We start from the raw sequence: 23,352 nt of genomic DNA, 5'->3' as shown, positions 1-23,352 counted from the left end.
TGCAATTGCTGCAGAGTGCATGCCAATCGCAGGATTGTATTTTAAGTAAATTAGGTCTCCGTTTCTTTTAGGACAGAGTGAAATTAGCTCAAATTAGACATCCCCTAGACATACTACATGTTGGCACGTATCACACTGCCTTATCTATTATAAACAGTGGTGACTGCAAATAGCTTTGCCTTAACTAAGTATATTCATATTATAAATTGTAGAATGTCTGAGTACCTTATCTATATTTGGTCCAGTTCCCTCATTTTATATAAAAGAAAAGATAGTCCCAAAGATATAAAGTAACTTGTCGCACATCTATTTAATAGATGAGTATAGACTAGTATCCAAATCTTATTACTGAAAATTTCATGACCATTCCATTCATTTATTCTTTATTCACTCACTCATTCATTCATTCGGTCATTCATATGATTTACTGAGTGTCTATCATGTGCCAGACAGGGTGTTTAGCTCTGCGAATACAATGGTGAACAAGTCATAGTGCCTGCCTTTAAACTTTGGTGCCACTTACTCTTTTAGCAATATTTAACCAGTCACAACTTAGAGGTTTGTGAATTTTTTTAGTTAAGATCCTCAGTATAAAAGTATAGAATACTCATATGTTTTTCTGTCCCTTTCCCCCCCTGCTAACCAGCCTCCGTCAATGATTTTGCTTCTTAAAGGCCTGAACACTTAACACCAATAAGGCCTTGATGGGAAACAGAGTTAAAATGAAATATTAGAAAGTCCACGGTGAAGAGAATGAAAACTATTCTCAAGGAAACAGTATTCTCTGTTATTCGCCCCAAGTCCCAAGGATTAATTCACCTGTGCTGTTGCCCCTTAGTTCCTCACTTTCCCCCCAAACCTGCAGTGAGTTCCATCCTCAGGGTTCCCTTTTTCCTTTCTGCATCTAAAGATAGACACACAATCTCTTTGTGTTTTTAAGTAGTCAACTGCTAATCGCTGTGGAAAAAAAGAGGAAGAGCAAAAACAACCAATGTGGGAAAGTTACAAAGCTTCCAGAATACCTTTAAACATTGGTATATGGCCAGTAGTTAGGTTGCTGACTTCTGGGATAACAAATGGAAACCCTATTATCTTTAGCCATTCATCTTTACTTCTCGAAGAGAGATCAAAAACAAATTCTCTGCCTTAAAAATCCTTACCTATACTCTTAAGTCTAGATGAATATGGGCATTTGCTGGGTGAGAGGATTTATAGCTTTGAGCAGATTCTCAAAGAGGTTGTGACAGGAGCAAGGGCAGTATCTTTGAGAACACTCACGTGGACCATTTTCTCCTCTTTGAAACACCCTGGACCCAGGCCACTGCCAGGTCAGGAAAGATCCCCTCTATGGATTCCTCATAGGGACCATACAACTATTTGGAAGGCTTTAGTTTTCACATACCTTCTTCAATGTGTCACATGAAGCACCACATTGTTCCAAAACAGGAGCGACCTTGCCAAGTGTCTGCGATGCTAGTTGAGGGGAGGGGGAGTGGTCCCCTAACGCACAGGAGCCTTTCACTTCACCTGCTATCTGGTCCATAGACAATTATTTAACCTTCTGATTTCCCCAATATATTTGCTTGAGCTGCTGTAACACACTGCCAAAAACTGAATGGTTTCAATAACAGAAATTTATTGTTTCACAAATCTGGACACTAGAAGTCCAAAATCAAGGTGTCAGCAGGGTTGATTCTTTCTGAGGACTGTGAGGGAAGTATCTGTTTGAAGCTTCTCTTCTTGGCTTGTAGATGGCCATCTTCCCCCTGTGTTGTTACATCATTTTCCTTCTATGCATGTCTATGTCTGTATCCAAATTTCCTCTTTTATTAGGATACTAGTCATATTGTATTAAGTGCCCACCCTACTAGAGTATGACCTCATTTTATGTAGTTAAAATATACAACTTATTTCCAAATAAAGTCACATTTTGAGATACTGTGATTTAGAAGTCAATATGTGGGGGGGGGGGGGGCACAATTCAATCCCTAACACCCAAGAAACTGATACTTGACCTAGTATGTGACTCCTCCTTGCCACAATGGAATATGGTGATGAAAGTATATTGATAAAGTACTTTCATGTTACTCAACAAAATAAAAACCCACACACATGAAAAATTGAAAAAGAAAAGAAAACAACCTTATATGCATTTTAGGTGTGAATTAATAATGACATAAGTAATGACTATTGCCTTTACTATGAGTTTCTTCTCCATGTAACTTTTATTATTCTTATAAGGAACACGTGGCAAAGCGAATGTATCATGAATGCAATAGGTTCAATACAATCAAGCATCTCTCAGATTCTAGCTTCCAGTTAAAAAAAAAACAACACAATACATTATGGATGCTCCATAAGCCCCCTTCATGCTATCAATCAGTCACTACTATTGCTCCCCAAAGTAAACACTATTCTGACTTCTAAGACATAGGTTAGCAAGATTCAAAAATAGATGAGCTTTGCCAGTTTTTGGAATTTCTATAAAGGAAATTATATCGCATGCATTCTTTTGTGTCTTGCTTCTTTACTTGACATTAAATTTGTGAGACTCAGCCAAATCGTATGACTGTGTAGATTATTCATTCTCGTTGCTATAAAGTGCTCCCTACTGTAAATATGCCACATTTAATTCCTGTGTTCTGTTGTTGAACACACGTGTAGTTTCCACTGCAGTGTTCTTAGGAACAATGCTCTGAAGAACATTCATATGAATGTCTTTTGTTGAACATGTGTACACATTTCTGTTGGGTATACCAAGGCTTGGAATTGCTTTATTTAGAGAAATTGAATGAGATCTGCCAAAGAGTTTTCTTAAGTGGTTGTATAATTTATACTTCCAGAAGCAGTAGTCAAGAGAATCTCTTGTTCAACATCCTTATCAATACTTCTTGTTTTCTGTCCTCATTTTAGTCATTTTGGTGTGAGAGTAGTTGTATGTCATAGTGGTTTTGTTTGTATTTGGTGACCGACAAGGTTGAGCACCTACCTTTTCACATTTTTATTGGCCATTTGTATATTTCTCTAAAGAAGTGGCCAAGTCTTTGTTTACTTATCTGTGATCCTCTTCATAATGATTTCTGCTTATATTTTATACATTCTAGATACAGTTCCTTTGTTGGGTATGCATGTTATGAATGACTTCTACCAAAGCATGGCTTTCCTTTTCACTCTTTTAATTTTTTTCTTTTGATAAACACAAATTCTTAATTTTGTTAGAGTCCAATTTATTAGTGTTATTCTTCTATAATTAGTGCTTTTTCCCTACTCATGGGTCAGGAAGATATTCTCTTCTGAAGAGTAATTGTTTTGCCTTTCATGTTAAGATCCATCTATCTGGAATTAATTTTTTTATATAATGTGAGAAATAAACATATATTTTTTCCATTTGGATATCCAATTGACTCAACAATATTTATTATAACTCTGCATATGATTTCAAATCAGGGGACATGGTAGCAGTCTGAACACCTCAGTTAGAACTAATGAATTTAAGCATAAAGTCATTTAAGATATATCTCACTGCAATGACTTCTGAATTCCATTGTAATGATGAATACTCTAGGACCCTCAATGTTCAGATCAGAGTACTTATTTGACTTTCTTATGGAGACCTAAGCTTTGGTCTAATGGGTTAGGTAAAATAAAATAAATTAGTTTATTTCACATTCAAAAGTTAAAGTATAAAATTTAAAACAAACTTGAGTCTGACATATAGTGACTATGGATGAAAAAATTAGTGATAATAGTGTGATAAGTTCATGACCAAACATTATTTGGGGAACAATAATCAAAAGACGTATCTTTGGTTGTTAAGGAAGATAAATGAAGGGCTTACCTTTTTCCAGTGCACTTACAACTAAACATCTCACTAGTTTCCCTAAACTCATTTCAAAATGGAATAGCTGGAATAAGGAGAAATTGAAGGTAGGAGGATGAGTGAGATAGCTATGCATTTTTTCATGCATTCATTCAACAAATATTTATTTAGTGACTGTCAGGCATTTTGTCAAATCCTGTGAATATCAGTCATTGCCCTTAAGGTGTTTGCAATCCAGTGCAGAGAACAGACAAATAAGTAGTCAGTTATATACAATGTGATATTGAATGGTGGAGAGTTTGGCAGATCTGACTTTTGACTCAGCCTAGAGTGAGGGAAAAACTGGGGACTGTTTCCCAAAGGAGGTAAGTCTGAGTTTTGCCCAGTTGAAGGATGGAACAAAAGGTATATGGCCTGACAGCTTAGGGCGTGGTCTCTGGAACTAGTCTACAAGCTGTGTGACCTGAGGCGAATCACTTTAAATTCTCTGTGCCTCAGTTTCCTCCTTGTAAATGGGGTTAATAATAATAAATACCATAGAATTGTCATGCTGATTCATGAGTTAATACGTGTAAACCATTTAGAAGAATGGTTTACACTAATGTGGCATTGAGTAAGTGTCCAGTGAGTTGAGCCATTGTTACATGGAAGGGCTTGGTCCTTAAGCTCTGGAGAAGCAAAAAGGCATTATCTATAGCTTTAGTCCGGTGTGCAAACTGAGGTAAAGAGGGAAGAGCAGACCTCAGGAGTACAGACTCTTGTCCTGATTCTGCTATGGCCCTCAGTGACTATACCTACATTAGAAAAATGACTAGATTACTTTTCAGAAAGGGTTTGCCACCAGAACACAGGTGTCATAAAAACCACCACTAAATTGAAGCCAAAATGGTAATGGAAAAGACTCATATCAACATCAGCGTCATTGGATGCAGATTTGGGCAAGTCTGCCACTGCTGGCCATATGATCTACAAATGTGGTGCCATCAACAACAGAATCACTGAAACACTTGAGAAGGAGGCTGCTGAGATGGGAGGAGACTCCTTCAGGTATGCCTGGGTCTTGGATAAACTGAAAGCGGAATGTGAATGTGGTATCACCAAAGATTCTCCCTGTGGAAATTTGAGGCCAGCGAGTATTACATGACCATCGTCGATGCCCCCGGGCACAGACTTTACCAAAAACATGATTATAGGCGCATACCAGATTGGCTGATGTACTGATGGTTGCTGCTGCTGTTGGTAAATTTGAAGCAGGCATCTCCAAGAATGGGCAGACGCATGAGCTTGTCATTCTTATACATACACTGGGTGTAAAACAACTTATCGTAGATGTTAACAAAATGGATTCCATGGAGCAGACCTATAGTCCGAAGAGATATGAGGAAATCATTAAGGAGATCAGCACCTACATTAAGAAAATTGGCTGCAACCCTCACACAGCAACATTTGTGCCAGTTTCTGGTTGGAATAGAAAAATCATGTGACAACCAAGTGCTAACATACCTTAGTTCAAGGGTTGGAAAGTCATGCGTAAAGATGGCAACGCCCATGGAACCACACTGCTTGAAGCTTTGGATTGCATCCTGCCACCAACTCATCCAAGTGAAAAGCTCCTGCGTCTGCCCATCCAAGATGTCTACAAAATTGGTGGTATTGGTACTGTCCCTGTGAGCTGCATGCAGACTAATGTTTTCAGACCTGGCATGGTGGTCATCTTTGCTCCAGTCAAGCTTTCAACTGAAGTAAAGTCTATTAAAATGTACCATGAAGCTCTGAGTGAAGTTGTTCCCGGGAACAACGTGGACTTCAATGTCAAGAATGTGTCTGTCAAAGATGTTCATAATGGCAGCGTCTGTGGTGACAGCAAAAATAACCTACCAATGGACGCAGCTGCTTCATGGCTCAGAACCTTCCAGGTCCTGAACCTTCCAGGCCAAATCAGTGCCTGATATGCACCTGTGCTGGATTTTCGCACAGCTGATATTGCTTGCAAATTTGCTGAGCTGAAGAAGACCAATCATTGTTCTGAAAAAAGCTCGTTTTTGAAATGTGGTGATGTTGCTGTTGTTGATATGGTTCCTGAGAAGCCCAGGTGTGTTGAGAACGTCTCTGACTGTTCTCCTCTGGGTCATTTTGCTGTGGGTGACATGAGACAGGCAGTTGCTGCAGGTGTCATCAAAGCAGTGGAAGAGTAGGCGGCCGGAGCTGGCAAAGTCACCAGGTCTGCCCCGAAAACGCGGAAAACTAAATGAATATTATCCCCAATACCTACCACCCTAGCCTTTATCAGTGGTGGAAGAAAGGTCTCAGAACTGTTTGTCTCAATGGGACATTTGAGTTTAATAGTAAAAGACTGGTTAATGATTACAGTGCATTGTAAAGACTTCAGAAGGAAAGGAGAATGTTTTGTGGATCATTTGGTCTTTTTTGTGTGGCAGTTTTTAAGTTATTAGTTTTTAAAATTAGTACTTTTTGATGGAAACGACTTGACCAAAAATCTAACACAGAATTTTGAGACCGATTAAAACAAAGTTTAATGAACAACAACAAAAAGAGATAGAGAGAAATGACTAGATTATCTCTCAAGTCCCTTCCAGCTCTCACATTCTATAATTCTGCATCTCCTGCTGAGATAGACTTAAAAAACAGTATTTAGATTCTGGTAGTAGAGAAATAAAAAGAAATCAAATTCAATTCTGAGACCTCCAGCTGACTGATTGGGTGAGCAGTGGTATTTCAAAAGAATCCAGCAAGTCAAGAAGAGATTGGTGTGTGTGTGGAGACTGGGAAAGATGGAGCACAGGTTAGTGGACAGAATTTTTAAATTAGAAGAAACCATTTCTGTCATTTTCATGCAGTGTGGTAGAGAGGCAGTATATTTCAGTAGTTTATAACAACCACAGAAATGGGCCCAGGCTTGACACTTTCCAGAAAGTTACTTGACAGCTGTGCATCTAGCTAGGTTTCTATTGTAAAATTCAGACAAAATGGAGACTGAACCATGCATAGTTGCCTTTTGCAGATCCAAATGGTTGAACCGGCAATTTTACATGGTTCAACCTGGTGATAATAGACACTTTTAAGGAGTTATACTAAGAAATAAATGAGTTCATATGTGTCACATGCTAAGGACAGTGCTTGACACATAATAAGGTACCATAGAAGAATTTCCCTTTTTTATTAAAGCTATGTGGATTGTTCAAAAGCCATTCCACTCAGTTTAATTTGGCAAGAAAAATTAGGCATTGCATAGCATGTCAATTTAGGCCTCTTTTCCATCCTCACATTTAGGCAAGCATGAGGCCTTTTACCCTTAGTCTGTAAGGGTACAGTTATATTATACTTCCAGTGCTGGCTCCTGCTGCCATTTTGCTTAGTTCCAGTGCAAAGCATGAGCATTGGTTTTTACTCCCAAGGGAAACTTAACATCAAAGTTCCTGGAGTGAAGCTCACTTCTTCACCTGCTTCTTTTCTCCTCAAACACCCAGGTTCCCAGCCTTTGGCGTCAGGGGGCCTAATTTAAGAGTATAATGTTGATAATGGCCATTTACCCTTCTGTTACTCCTTGGCATTCTAGACACCAGGTTGGCACTGCAAGGAGGGTGAAAGGAGTGGGGGCCATCTGATAGCCGTCTTGGGGAGTGGCCCAGCAAGGGGAGAACAGAGAAGAGAGTGAACGGAGGCCCAGCCAGCCCTAAGTCATGAACTGGGGAGTAGGATGGAGGCAAACGTCGTTGAGGAGTCATGCTCTGACTGCAAGATTTTGGACAAGTTTTAGTGTGTTTGTATGATGAGGATCTAATTGTGCATGAGCCAAAATGCAGAGAGATGTTAGAGAACTAGCAAAAAGTAGGGGAAACTAAAAATGTGCCTTTCCAGAGTAAAAGCAGAACTAACTACGGTTCCTGCAAAACTGTTTACTGGTTGTTGCCCAATGTCACCCATATATTAACCATGACTCACATTAGTGGGTTGATATAAGTCCTCATTCATGACTTCTCTTTTTACTTTTTTTTTGGTGTGTTTTGAAGAACTGGAGTTCTTACTATTAATGTTGGTGAATTTACCAAACGTTTTTTCTCTTTGTATTGAGTTTTTTCTTTTTTCTTTTTTCTTTTAGTCTTGTTTAAAGATGGCCTTCACTGTCTGCTTCACTTTTTAAGTAATTAGTTTGTGGACGTTTTATCAGTTAGACTCTGATTTCAGAATCAAGATTGCAATGGTTGATTTCCTCTTGTTGGTATCAACGCGGTGGTGACACAATTCACACAAAGGAAGGAGCCGCTCTAACAGTGATATGCAGGATACTAAATCATGGCTGATTAAAATTACCCTTACTATTTACTGAATGCAGTGGTTAAAAAAAAAAAAAAGAATAAGAACACAGTTATCAGGTGTACATGTGTTCTAGATGTGGTCATATATGAAAAGCAGGAAGCAAATGAACACCCGGTGAAAAGCCTTTTTTCATTACCTGTAGGAGGTGGAAGACTTCAATTTCTTTTATCAAAATTTAAGTCTTGGCTCTATCACTGCTATGGGTCTTACCCACATCACTCACTGTCTCTATTCTTCAATTGCCACATCTGTGGATAATAGTATCTACACTATTTAACTCCCAGGACTGTTGTGAGAAAATACTGAAATGTCCACATGAAATGCTTTAAGAACTGTGAAGATAAAGTGTAAGATAGTACAGGAGCTGCTAATGTTAATAGTAAGTATTGTTAATAGCATATAGGACTGATGTGTGTGTGTGTGTGTGTGTGTGTGTAGCATGTATATAGGTGTGTATATAATTTTGTACACAAATAATAATACTTTACATTTAAATTATATTTTAGGTGTGTATATAATTTTGTGCGCAAATACTAATAATAATACTTTACATTTAAATTATATTTTACACTCCTTGGAGGACTTTCATATCCATTATTTTATTCTAAATCTCAGAACCTGTGAGGTGGGCCAGGTGTGCCTTTCCATGTTGCTAATGCAGATCTCTGCTTTTTTCCCAAAAGAAAGCCTCTCCTCTTTTGCAGCTTCCACAATTTCTGTCAGTCCTTGTTGCTGTTAATATTTGTCAAATATGTAACTCACTTCTGTCCTTTCCTTCCCAATTTCTGAGCATTCCTTAAGTTCGACATCCACGTGGCAGAACACATAGCACCCTAGTGCCTTGACCTCACATCTTCATCAGCTTTCAGTTCAAGTACTAAGGCACCCTATTTTTAGAAACCTACTTCCAAGACCAATCTTGGCTTCAGCATTGCTCCAGACTACTATGTCTGAAATCTCTAAATCTAATAGTTTATACTTGAACAGTGACACTCTTTGCTTCCAGCTTGCTCATTTTCTTTCTCTCACCAAAGCTACTGTTTGATTCAGCAAGACTTCATCATTTCATTCCTCTCTGCCCACCCTAGGCCCATTGCTTTAACTAATCCTTTGCCAGCTTCCTCTACCCCCTAACTTTTCTATTTGTTTCTCCTTAAATCCAATGTTCATGACCCTGAATTTGGAACTTGCCAACAATCCACATTCCCTGCTCCAACCACAGGCTATCTATCAGGTGTTGCTGGACAACACCAGTTAAGTATTTGTATAAAATAGTTATCGTACAAATTCATCTTTTAACCTTCGCAGGGCATTCTGTCGCTTTCATCTTCTATGCTGGTTTCCGGTCTACTTTCCTTCCTATCTAGAGCAGTAGTTACAAATATTTACTCTTTTTCCCTTCCTTTACTTGCAGCTCTTTAACTGACAAAGTACAATATTGCCTCCTAGTCCTTAGAGAGTAGTAACCAAAGATCTATCTCACGTTCTGCTTCAACCTACGAATTTACTTACCTCCCACACACCCTTACCTGTTTTCCTTCTTTTTAGAGGATGAAATGACCTTCCTGTATTCAGGACTGACCACGCTATCTTTTCTACTAATTTTATTCTCTCCGAGCTTCTTTAGAACCTCAGTTCCACATAGTTTCATTCTTTTTTTTCTAATTCCTCTCAGACTCTGCATATACTCGAACATCCCATTTCACCGACAAATGAACTCCCCGCCACACGCTTATTTTTATATCCTATTCTGCTCTTGATACTCTGTGACACTACATCACTTTTCCTTTGATGATTGAACTTCACCCAAAGGTAATTTACACTATGTGCTCTAGGTAATTCATCGAGAATTAACATATAAATATTACAATCAAAAAACAGTTTATGAATTTTTATGACATTTAATTTGGTGTTAGTTGGTCACTTTCTTCTTCATTTTACCTTACTTAATATGGATGTTTGCTTTGGATAAGTGCGTGAATATAACTTGCTGCTATGCCTAACTAGAGATGGTATCAGAGAACTAACTGCAGAATCTCATATTGGAAACAAGAACTGTAAGGACAGTGATGGGAATGAGAAAAAAAATGTTTCTCATTATTAGTTATTGATATGCAGTTTTCAGAGAAATCTTGCATTAAAAATTAAGTGTAGTCAAAATAAATGTGCATACCCTCATAGATGAAATACAAATAGTTTCTGTACTTAAGATTCCAGAAAGTACCAGAGTGAGTTCTCGATGATGTATCAGTTGAAATAAACACAGATGTCAAGAGAAGCCTTTTCTTTAGAGTTATCTTGTCTAGAAACCAGAGACCAGTTGGGAACTGCCGATCTTTGGTTCTTGCTCCATAAATGGAGAGACTACATTTTGATGAACCCTCATCTGTGTTGACAGAAATAACTAAGATTTATGATACTATAAGGGGACATGGGAACCTTCTACTATTAACAGATGTAAAGTTACCCTTATGATTTTACTGGTCAACTCATTTCTGGGGGTGGAGAGAGTGGTATGTTTGCTGATGGACTTGGCCCCCTGAGGCATACTGATTTAGTGCATGTCTAGATGCTGCAAAAGCTCATTTCTAAAAAAAACATGCTTAGAAAGAAACGAATAGAAACTAATTGAAACTATAAATAATAATAATTAGTATTCATATATAAAAATGCTAGAGTAAAAATTAAAAAATAAATACCAACATTTAATATCAAGGGTAAAATCTAAGTGATCTTAGTTTATGAAATTTTAATGGATGAAAAGTTTAAATATTGCACTCCTTTAGTTATATAAAACTATGTATCTGTTACTTAAGTTTTTAAAAGCACTAAACATAGGAGATAATTTTTTATGATCTTCATTACTGGATCTTAATTTTTAGCTCTCTAGTTTGCTCTGCTTAGTATGAAACTTTTGGGGAAATGCCTACCAACTTTATTTACAGAGAAAATTTAATTCTTAATAGATAAAAGCTATTTTTTTTTTTTTTTTTACCAATGATCGCAAAAGGAAACCATTGCTATTAAAACAAGGTAAACATTTGTTTTTCTTATTCAGTTTATTGACTGGGATATGCACTATGTCATTGGGGCCACTGGCCTGCCACTAAGCTCTGTGATGCACCAATAATTGAATTACAGCTAAACCTGGATAAACACAACAAAAGCAGTCAGGTAATTTGCCACTGGCAAAGATGACATTTTGAACATTTTTACTTCATTTGAATTATTTTCTTTAACTTACAGAAGAAAGAACCCTTTTAAGAAAGAAAAAAATTTATATGAAAAAATAAAGTTTAGGTGAAGCAGTTGAAGGACCATCTAGAGAAAATGAAATAACTGTAGCTAAAACTGTCATGCCTATATTAGCAATTGTTGTGATATTTGATCAAAACACCTAAAATATAAAATTTCTTATGACAAAGGCTGAGGAAATGATCCTATGATTATAATATGTATAAAATACAGATGTGTTACCTTTACCCCAGATCTTTAATCCAGTTGTGTCATTATTTAGGCTGGTTTGATTCTACCTTAGCTATTCTCTGTTCATTTGAGCTTTTATCCATGGCAATATCATAGAAAGGAGCAAAAAGGAAATTTGACTTTACTGAATACTTTTGCCCTAAAAAAGTGAGAGGTTTGATTGTGGAGAACCCAGAAACTACAGGTTAAGTTAATGTTCTTTCACAAACTACTAGTGAATTTTATTTAGCCATGCTGACCTCCTATCTTTTATAAACTTGGTTAAGCAAGACAGACCTACACCTTACAAAATGAAGCAATGATCAACCTCATCTAGAGCCAAAGAACTTTCCAAAGTACAATTTAAAATAACCTGGGTAAGAACCTAAGGCGCTTTATGAATGATGCATCAATGAATGGAGCCACACCACTCAGAGATGAGGACATCTAGGCATTCAGGCACTTGACACAAATGTCATCGGTCTTACTCCAGTCTTTGATGGCTGAATCGACTCTAGAGTAGCAATACAGGTGAAAACATGCTACATGAATTCTAAGTAATCTGCAGCACAAATAGCAGAGAGGTGACCTTGTGGCTGTGACCTTGAGTAGAGCTTTTTAAGAGAGGCATTTTTTACCCCCCTTTTAGTTACGTTTTTACTAGAATATATTATTATACAGATGCTTCTGTGGAAAAATATGCATAGAAGAATGATGGCACTAGGACTATTATCAGCGAATCTGTTCATCATCCCAGTGTCATTTCTCTAGGAAAAAAAAAGTGGGATATAACCAATTTTTCTGTGGCTAATATAAGTAAAGCTAGCCTAGGGCGTTCTCCTACAGTTTCATAAGTACAAGATATTTACAAGTAATTAAGATGAGGATTGGGTTGAGAAAAATTGAAATGACATTATTGTGACAGAGTAGTTGAACTGTAATTAATTCATACATTTATAGATCTCACATCTGGACAGACCTCCAGTGGGCATTTGCTCTATCTAGGCTCTAGAAGGTATTGTGTTCATTTTATACATATGTCCCCAAGATTACATATAATCATCGACTTTATATAGCAATTATAACATATGCCTACAAAATTCAGGACCCATACTTTTGTCCAAAAGATAGATTGCCTTTATGAACAAGAATCATGCAAAAAGAAATAAGGAAAATTTAATTTATGCTGCTGATATGAAGGAGCCAAATGGCAATACAAAAACAGGAGACAATCTGCACCATGCCTCCAAAATTTCAAGTGCAATCAGTGGCATCTACTATAAGGTACATTGCTCATGTGGACGCTAAACTAATAACCCTCATCTGGTGGTTGATGTAAAATTAATTGCCCTAAAAAATAGTGGTCTAAGTGGATGCAGGTTTGTTATAATAATTATGATAATAAAAATAAGTATAAAAAATTCTCAATAAAATTGATTTTCTATACTGCCACTCTTTTATGGTCTTAAAACTTATATTAAGTGATCATTTTTTAAAGTATGCCTGTAAAATAAATGTTTTTCTTAGAACAGAAAAGGAGGAGAGCTTTGTTTTTCCAACATATGAGGCTCAAGTTCTTTGATATGCTTCTTAGAATATAAGATATAAAAACTGGAGAAACCCTAGGCTAGACAACTTATTGAAAAGTTATCTTTCTTCGCTCACAATGTATGGCTTGATTTACATGCATTGGATTTTCAGACATTATTTCACTGGATGAAAATGCTAGGGCTGTCACAACCAGGTACCACAGAATGGTTAGCTCAAACAACAGAAATGTATTTTCTCACATTTCTGAAGACTAGGTGTCTGAGATCAAGGTGTTGCAGGTTGGTTCATTCTGAGGGCTGTGAGGGAAGGATCTCTCTTTGGTTTGTAGATGGCCATCTTCTCTCTGTGTCTTCACATTTTTATGTTTCTCCAGAAGCTAAAATGAAGTAGGATCTTTGCCCAGGACATTCTGCAGTTACCGGTTTATCTTGGTGGTCAATAGCACTCTAAGTTATTTTATTACCATTCATTTATCAAGCACAAATTTGTATCATTTGTATATTAAGTGGATATTTTAATTTCAATTGGAAGTTTAATTCCAATTGAACCCTCAGATTTCCAGAGCCTGTATGTACCACATCATCATTTTTTAAGGACACTTCAGAAAGAAATATACTAAAATTGTCTTAACTATAAGTATCACCACAAATTTGGAACTTGATAAAGGTGAATGTATAAAATGTCATTGAATTGTACATATTAAAATGGGTTATTTTATGTTATGTGAATCTCATCACAATTTAAAAAAAAATCAACACAAAAATAGAAAATATCTGAGAAGCTCATCTCCATCTGCTATAAAAGAACCTTACATAATTTCACAAGGATAATTATCTATCCAGACCACAGAAATCAATTTGAATCTGCAGTTCTGGGAGCGATTAGGTCAGGCTTTAAATAAAGAAGTTGTAGGCAAGTTAAATTGGCACTGAATTTTTAAATATCACTCAGTATCCAAGAACTGTACTTCTGAATTATTTGTTCTCATTGTGATAAATTACATGGCTTGGTTCCCAAGAGCCATTGGAAAGGTTGATAGATCATCTTTGCTCTTAAAGATCTCTAGAGAGGGAGTTTTTTTAACCTTTCTGACACTCAAAGTTTGTAAGACTCAGCTAAATCTCTCCTTCAGCTTTTAAAATCTATTCCTTTTCTTTTAAATTTTCAATATGCAATCAATATACAATTAATAATGGGATATTTTAGGGTTTTTTGTACTAAGTCTTCAAACCCTGATATTTATTAACACATAATAGCACAATTCAGACTAGCCACATTTCATGTGCTTAATAGCCACCTGTCGTTAGTAACTCCTATACTGCTGTTCTAGAAGATTCCATGTGTCTTTCTTTCTTACAAAATGCATGTCATAAACAAATGAATGAAAGACATCAATTGACTTCATCTACTATTCCTGTCACTGTATCATAGAAAGAGATGAGGTCTGTTTGCCTAATGTGTTTTTCAGAAAGCCAAAGCCATATTGATTATTGTTTTTGTCTTCTGATCTAAGCAGTTGCAAATTGATTTCTGGATGAGTCATTTGAGCATTTCTTTTTTTCATTTTCATTTTTTTAGGTGTGAAGCTAATTAACAATTTTATAATTCCAGGCTTAGTTTTTTGTTTTTTTTTTCTGAAAAAATACAGATTTTTGTTTTGCTTTGTTTTGTTTTGTTTTACATTTGCCATACTTACTTGCATTATTCAGGATGTTAACTGAACACAAACTTCCAGCCTTCTTGGCAGAATTTTATACATCTTAATGCTTCTTATGGCTCTTATTTATAGTAGTTTACCTACATTTCCCTTACCCAAAAGTATCCCTACATTTCCTCCAGTTAATAAAACTATTCTACTTTATGGTAGGCCAGCTGGAATACCTGCAGGGGGCAGTAGTTAGCTTAAATGTGCACGCCTCTTCTCTTTCTTGCCCCTTTTAAGTTAACTTCTGCCCCCTGCAGGCATTTGAGTTGGACTCCCATAAAGCAGAGCTATTCCTTCAATGAAGTGTCTGTTATTTCTCGGAGGAATAAAGTTGTATTTCCATAAGATAAATTGGAGCAAAAAGAGAAGGTTGTTGTAAAACCTTTCTGAGGGGTTAGCGAATTAGAAAGACTAGTCTTCAGTTTCTCAGGCTCTGAAATTCATTTTTGGCATCACGTAGCATTGATTATGTTCAAAGAAATGTATTGCCATTATATGCACTCATAAGAAATTGATGTATAAATGAAAATCCCAGTTTATTAAGTTTCCATTGGGTACTAAAATTGCTACATCTTCATTGCAAGGGACCCTCCTTCCAGTATCATGGTGACTGGGTGTGGTGCCAGTCCATGGAGTTGGGATGGATACCCAGCAGAATTTGGTTTGGATTTCTGAACTGGTGAGACCACACACACACACACACACACACACTAATTAGGTATAAAAAGGTTTATTATTTCCATAATAAAATTTTCTGGGGAGAGCAAGACAACCCTCTCAAGCTGAACTGAAAATGACTTCAGTGAGCTGTGAATGGAAGAAAGAAAGCTAGGTGTGAGTTTTTATGGTGGGTAGAGGATAGGAAAGGAGTGAGGGTTATCATACATGATTCGAACTCACTGCTGGTGACCAGGCACCTGGACCTTATCAGCTTGCCAAGATGTGGGGCCGGCGGGGAGTGGAAAGGTTGTCTGTTGTCATCAAAAACTGTGTTCAGACTCCTTGTGGTTCTGGGTATTAAGCTTTGTAAAAAAAAAAAAAAAAAAAAAAAAGGAAAAAAGAAAGAAAGAAAGAAAGAAAGAAAGAAAGAAAGAAAGAAAGAAAGAAAGAAAAGAAAGAAAGAAAGAAAAGAAAAAAAGAAAGAAAGAAGAAAAAAAAAAGAAAGGATTGTTTAGTTAACATGGCATTAGAGCAAAATGCAAAGAACACTCTTAAAATGGTTCATATAATGTATGTTGGAGTCTAAATGGAATCCCTGACCCACAACATCATAAGCCCTCTAGTTTCCAAAAATCAGGTTTTTGAATCTCTACTTTTTGATCAATGTTGGGGGAAAAAAATCTACAAATTATTGTTTTTTACTTCTACTTGTGAGAATTTTCCTTGATATTAGATAATTCAATTTGTTTTTTTTTGACCCAATCTTTGTTGCTTTCTAGCCTGGGAATGAGAATATCTTTTCTGATGATTTCTTCAGATTAACAAATCTCATCTGTTGTAGGTATAACTGAGCTGTTTCAACTCATAGTTTTCTAAGGAAATTATACTTTTCATCATCTACAACCATTTTCAATTTTTTTTTTTCTAAACTGGGTGATAGCAAATCTTCCTTCTATTTCTTATGAAGGCTCATCTTACATGTTATTCCAAAACACTGACCCTGTTTTTCCATATCATCATTTAAAAGGAAAATAATATCTATCTTGTGAAATATTGGTAACAACAGAGAAAATTTCTATAAACAACTATTTAATCCATGAAGAGTAAAGTAGCAAAGTTAAGATCAATTCTAAATGACTGTCACCAACTGTTCTGTGTTCTCTGTCGAGGGGAGAACAAAAGAATATACTCGAAGAGAAATGGAAAAGATTCAGAGTACACTTGAAAAACATCTGCAAAAACAGGAAATAGTTGACAAAACCTCTAGTCTCTAGGACTTTTTAAAAACTAGTTTTAAATCTGTTTATAAGAAGAACAAAGAAGGTTCTGTGGTGCAACGGCCCAGGTCAGTGGTTCTTGGTGTATTTGGAGTTGTAGATATACAGGACAGTTGGCGAGATTTCTTGGTGGAGAGAAAATTCACATGAAACAACATTTGTATTTAACCTATAATGTGTATTATGTTATTCAACACTAACTTTTTGCTGCCAGCTAGATAAGAATCATTCCAAAGGGAACAGATTTGTTTCATAAGCTTCTTAGTCCTTAATAGATCAGTTTCTCATTATTGGCTGGCTGTGTTCATTTAGCCTCCAGTTTCTCTCTAAACCTGACTTAGTGTTTTGTTACTCAGCTACTGCCCCATATTTGGAACTGAAATATAACAGGCAAAGTCTTATATTTCCAGAAATATGTTGATGATAAAAAGGCCTCTTGGACTAAACTTACGAGGATCAGATATACAAATAATAATGGCAATATTTTTTTGATTGAATGGTTACCTTGTGCCAGACACAGTACAAAACACCATCTCATCTCATCCGCCAACAGCTTTATGTTATGGATATTAATCCCATTTTATTGTTGAGTAAACTGAGGCCTAGAAAGTTAAATATTTGCCTAAGTATTTATTGTGCACCTCCTGCGTGTCCAATACAAGAGATGAAGATACAGATGAGATAAATGTTGGCCTAGTAAACTTCTAAAAATAAAAAGTTTTTTAAAAGTAATTGCGTTTTTAAATGTCTGTGTTTGAAATCATGAAATGAGGTTCCCAGCCTTATAGTTTAATTATACCCCAACATAATGGTATGGAGAGTTGACTTCTAACACTATACAAGTGTTCATTTAAGAAAAGATGGATTCCATCACAGGCTCTGTTGATGATGGCAACCGAACAGATATACCTCAAGATATTTGAACTCGAGACCAAACGAAATCTCAAATTTAATGCAAGACAATTTTCTTAATCCAAAACTTACCTCCCTTGTTTGTACATATGTGAAATGATAGATATAGCTTAATGGTGACATTAACTGTACTTCAAACAGAAGTGACATTGATGCCTCTTTATAGCTGCAAACAGCTGTGTACTTTTAAAATAACAAACTTTTTAAAAGTAAAAGAAAAGAGGAGAGTTTCTTTTGATGCTTACTATTTTGAAATATCTTTGTGTAAGGCAATTTATAACTTTTACCATTATGATTTTACATTTGAATATTATAACACCTGTCCTTTAAGGTTTATCATTAGTATCCATAGCTTTGTCATAGAGGACAATGTCTTGAGTATAAATGCTTTGAAGTAATATTTTCCATTTTGTAGATTAAAAAATAACCCTGAAGCATAAAAATATTAGGTCTCTGTGAAACAAAGATACAGTCAATTCTACATTTCCACCTATAAGAGTAGAAATGTGGAATAATTTTTAAATCTAAAGATATTTTATGCATCACACTCACTATTTTCTTTTCCACTGTATCTCCTCAAGCTCCCCACCTTTCCTGATCTTCCAGGGATATTTGAATTTCATTCATTTCTTTCCTCTCCTTTCTCTTTGACCTTTGCATCTATCTACTTACAGAACATCTGTTCTGAGTAGGTGCTGGGCAGAGCTAGAGATACAATGATAAAATTGTACTCCTATTCTCAAGGTACTTAAAGTCTAAAGGGAAAGATAGATTTGGAAATAATTGCAATGACTCCTGGTAAATACCCTTGGGATTCTAGGCAGGGCTATTGACCCCATCTGTGAGAGTTGAACTGGGCCAGTTAAAGAAGCCAAATGTGATATACGGACTAAAGGATAGGCATGTGTTAGGAAAAGTGGTAAAAATTGAAAAAGAAAAAATATGCAGAGTCCAGCTCACCTCTTCTTTGTTATATGCCACAACTTGGAATTCAAATGTTACCATAAGATTCACAAGGCATAAAAATTGAAGAAGCTTCAGCAGGAGAGTCACATGATAATATATGTATTTCAGAAAGATTCTAATGGAAGCTATGTGGAAGTAGCACGGACTAGATTGAAGAAAAGATGGCAGGCTATTCGGGTTCATTGAAAGGCCCCATGAAGCTGCAATGAGAAGGTAGCAGAGACATAAACGGAAGAGGTGAAGGCAGAATATCCAGGATTTATAGATCGATTTTATGTGAGGAGTGAGTGAGATGAAGATAATTCTCACATTCTGGCTTAAGTTACCAGGTGGATGATGGTGGTGTTAATCAGGATTGGGAATCAATTCGTTTTTTAAAAATATGTTTTGTTTGTGGTGCCACTGAGACATCTGAATAGAACTGTGTTAAACCTAATTAGATATGAATCAAGAGCTCGAGAGAAAAATGTGGGCTGTGGATAATATAACAAGAGCCATCTAGATGGTTTATGAATAAATGAGGTCATCAGTAGCTACATTAAAAATGAAAACAATGAAGGGCCTCGGACGTCACCCAAGGAAGCATTGCCTTCCTAGCGGCCAAAGTGGGGGCCATATGGTGCCTCTGTGTGAATTAGAGAACACCTACACTGCTACTAGTCAGAAAGTGGTCCAGATACTACTAATAAAAGTATATGAATCTGAACCTAAAACAACATACGGCAAATGCCTAAAAATATGGCTTCTACTTTCACCTCTGTCTTTAAAACAGAACAAATGTTTTCTTTCGAGGAAAAAACAATACGGCTAGATCTAGTGCTCCATTTCTGAATTGATTCCTGCCGACCTGCCTGTTTTGTTTATAACTGATCGTTACTCTTTCGCAGTTCCATTTCATGCTTATGACCTCTACGCCTGGATTTTATTTTACTTCTCTAGCTGCTCTTTTTCTGACTGTTCTTCATCTTGTATATGTAGGGTTACCCAGGATGCTATCTTTAACCCTCTTCTCTGAGGTCTTGGCAAAGTTATTCATCTATATTCTATTCCACATGCAGATAACCTGCAAACTTGTGTCCAGCCCTCGCCTGTTTTCAGATTCCCAAGGAGGATGAAAATAAAGAAAATGACACCTAGGAAATTGCTGGGGGAAAAAATAGAGAGAAAGAGAAAAATCTTAAAAGCAGCTACAGGGGGAAAACCAGTTACATTTAGGAAAATCATAGTAAAAATGATGACTGATTTCTTCTCAGAAACAAAATTAGAAAATAACAGAATTATATTTTTTAAATACGGAAAATAAAAACTGGCTAACTTAGAATTCTATATTCAAGGTAAGTACTACTATTACCTACCTCATATGGCTTATATGAGAATTAAATGAGTTACTATTATAAATCACATAGAACAATATCCGGTCCATAATTTTAAAGAAGTGTTTATTACATAAAATGAAAACGACATGGCAGTTGGGACTGTAAATTGCTATCATTGCTCTTGGGAAAAAAAATGCATAAAACATATCAAATGGGAAGAGGAACTTGGTTAGTTATCAAGGGCTGTCATCATAACCTTTCTAAATTTGAATTTACCTACTAATAAGGTCCATTTTAGAATGCTAGTGGTACTGTACTAGCTATTTTATCATTCTCGACAGTAAGTGCCATCATTATTCATAAGGCTCACCCATGGATGAGTAATACCAACTGCCTTAGAACAAAACGTTTTAGCAGAATTGCCCACCTATTGACACCTTGTTACAAATGAAATCTAAGAAATCTGATCTATATCAAAGGAAGATGAAAATATTTGTAATATTTATATTGTGCTAATTATTTGTCTGGTACTGCCCTGATTTATATAAATTAAAGGTATTGCCCTTTAATCTTCCCTACAATTTTGTGAGGGAAGTACTACTATTACCCTCACCCTAGGGTTATATGCAGAGAAAATGAAGCACATAGCAGTTATGAAACTTATGCAGAGTTACTTAATTAAAGTATGTCAGGGTACTGATTAGAACTTAAGCAATGTGATTTTTGAGACAGCGCTCTTAACCACTTTGTATTCCTACATCTTTAAAATTTCTTTCTCTTTCCCCAAGCAAACACATAGAACTGGGTAAAAGGGAAGTGAAAGGATATTTATGAAAGACAATATATTTCATTGCATTCTTCACATTCAGAACTCTTTACCACCTACCACAGTGCTTACTACAGAGGGAGTCATCAATAATTTTATTGTTAGGAAATGAATGATTGAATGAATTACAAGGTGATATTCAGTTCCTGATCACAAACAAGATAATCAAGTTATGTTTCCCAAACTCTGTATGTGCCACGGACTGCAGTGACAACATTTTAGGACCAGAAGGCATTTTCTGCATTTCAAAATACACAGGTGATTGCAGTTATCCATGGGAGCCAACCTACAAAACTGTCAAATGTCAACTTGAGGTGTGCTGGACCTCAGGCACACAGATATAATAGTGTGATGAACCTGTCTTTCCTAGGTAAAAGAGCTCATCTGCTGAAAGGCTACTGGTTGTAGGATTTTGCGGGAGCCTATCCTGTTGCTCTTTAGACCTGTGTTAGGTTCTTCTGCCACATTTCATCCTCAACTCTTCTTATTCATACCTTCTGGTCTTAGAAAAACCCAAAGCCAGAGAAATAAGACGAAAAGGTAAGAGAAAAACAAGCTATCGAAGTCCCAGATGTTGCTAAAGCCATTAGTAGGAGTGAAAAGTTAAATGTATCCTAGGGTGAGAGACTGGTTTTTTTTAACTCATTTTCACTTTTCCTTGGTTCTTACTATACCTCATCAGAACCCCTTTATCCTAAGAAATTAATGACTAATTTCTTGTGAAGTAAAATCAATATACCTGGCAATGTTCTTACATTGGTTAAAAATGACTGTTTGGTTTACCTTGTGCTGTGAAGTACAAGCCAAATAATTGTTTCAAGTTATTTAAATGTTTGAATGAAGAAAAATTGCTTTTCACTATGACTGCATGATATGATATGCTGAGCTTTTTGTGGAGGTAGGGTATTGGGTGGCAGAGAGTAAAATGGTTGTTGCCGGTCTCTAGAATTCAGTTCTATCTTGAGTATGTGCATTACTAAGCATATTTTGGCACATCTGTTACAGATTTATAGCCAAAGAGTTTTAATGTGGGTTTTAAATGTAGATTACAACAGAAAGGAACTTGAGAGCTTCAGGGAAGAATATATTTCAATTGCATTTGATCATTTTATTGAATTTGCCTTGAAAAATCAATTAAACAAGATAATTTAATTTTCAAACTCAGATCAGAGGTTATTCATTCCAGCTCATGCCTGACAGTAGATGTGTGTGCCTGTGTGTGTGTGTGTGTGTGTGTGTGTGTGTGTGTCTGTGTGTGTGTTAATTAAATAATCAACTCCAAAGTGCTCAGAAGACTGATTGTTCTATTCTGTTGGATATGGGATAATTGGAAAGGAATCTTCATTCCATAAACATTTCACCTCTTTTTTCTTCAACTGGCTTCTCCATGGGACATGTTCAGACCCTATACATACCGAAGTAGTGATTTATTTTTTAAATCGGTATTTTTTAAAGTGGTATTTTTTAAAGATATTAATAGTATATTGAAATCACAAAGTAGAATTGGTGAAATAGTATAGAAGACGTATGATTGCATGGACTCACTGAAGGATCACCGAATACTTAATTGCATCATGTCCTTTTTTTTTAATGAAGGGATACAAAAATAACATTGATTAACAAGTAATTAGTTAACTTCGTAAATAAAAAAAAAACTTTTGGAAAAGTTTCTGGCTTACCCTCTTTAAGCCTCTCTTTTCTCATCTGTCATAATTATGTCAGCTTCATAGCATTCTTATAAAGATTAAATGGATTCATTTAATAGATGTGAAGCCCTAAGTAGAAGCCCTGGGACAAAAAGTCTTAGCTATTGTTATAATTATCATTGATCAAAGTTTACAGTTATAGAACAGCTATCCAATAAAACAGTAAGAAAAATCCTGATGTAGAAATTGTAAGATTAACAGCAAAAGCTAATGAGGGCAATTATGCTCTTCTTAGAGTAGAAATACCTAAGCTTTGCTAAATAGTTGTCACATTAGTGCAACTTCAGGTGTCTTAAAGCCTCACCTTGTTCTAATTTTTAAAATGATTGCAATGCCCTTATTTTTAAACTGAATTACAACATGTGGAGATGAAAGAGCATGTCTTTACCCTAGAGACAAGGGCAAACTTCGAAGAATGTGTTGAGGTGATTGCTAAATTTTGTGTACTGAAAGCCAGGTTGGACTATCAGTCCCCAGCTGGGACTGTTTCTAAATTGATTTTTCTTGACAATGGAGAATTGCCAATCCAATTAGTGTGGCCTGTGCCCAGCAGCTTCCCACAGTACCTCTGGAGGTTAATATTCCTCCATCAAGAACTTAAAAGTTCTCTCAGAATAACTTTATATAAGAAGCCCACAGTGAAAGATACCTGTTTGTTGCTGAATTATATAATTTGGGATATGCTCAGATAACTAAAGCAATAAAAATGAAGAACTCTCTGATGAAAATTTTTTTTCACTAAGTACTTGACAAACAGAATTGTTACGTGCATGCAGGTTTTTAAGGCTTGGTTTAATGAGGTTGCTGTCG

The 23,352-nt window shown here is 36.2% G+C and overlaps 1 protein-coding gene and 1 pseudogene across 1 annotated transcript in view; both read left to right on the top strand.

The window, feature by feature from the left end:
* FAR2 (fatty acyl-CoA reductase 2) overlaps positions 1-23,352 on the top strand; it is a 68,271-nt gene that overhangs the window by 6,250 nt on the left and 38,669 nt on the right. The gene's annotated exons all lie outside the window — the stretch shown is intronic.
* LOC107514390 lies at positions 4,706-7,157 on the top strand (annotated as a pseudogene).

Source organism: Rousettus aegyptiacus, unplaced genomic scaffold (genome assembly GCF_014176215.1).
Source record: "Rousettus aegyptiacus isolate mRouAeg1 unplaced genomic scaffold, mRouAeg1.p scaffold_m13_p_2, whole genome shotgun sequence".
NCBI lineage: Eukaryota > Metazoa > Chordata > Mammalia > Chiroptera > Pteropodidae > Rousettus > Rousettus aegyptiacus.
Note: the sequence above shows the minus strand (reverse complement) of the source record. Positions and strands in the feature narration are given on the sequence as shown.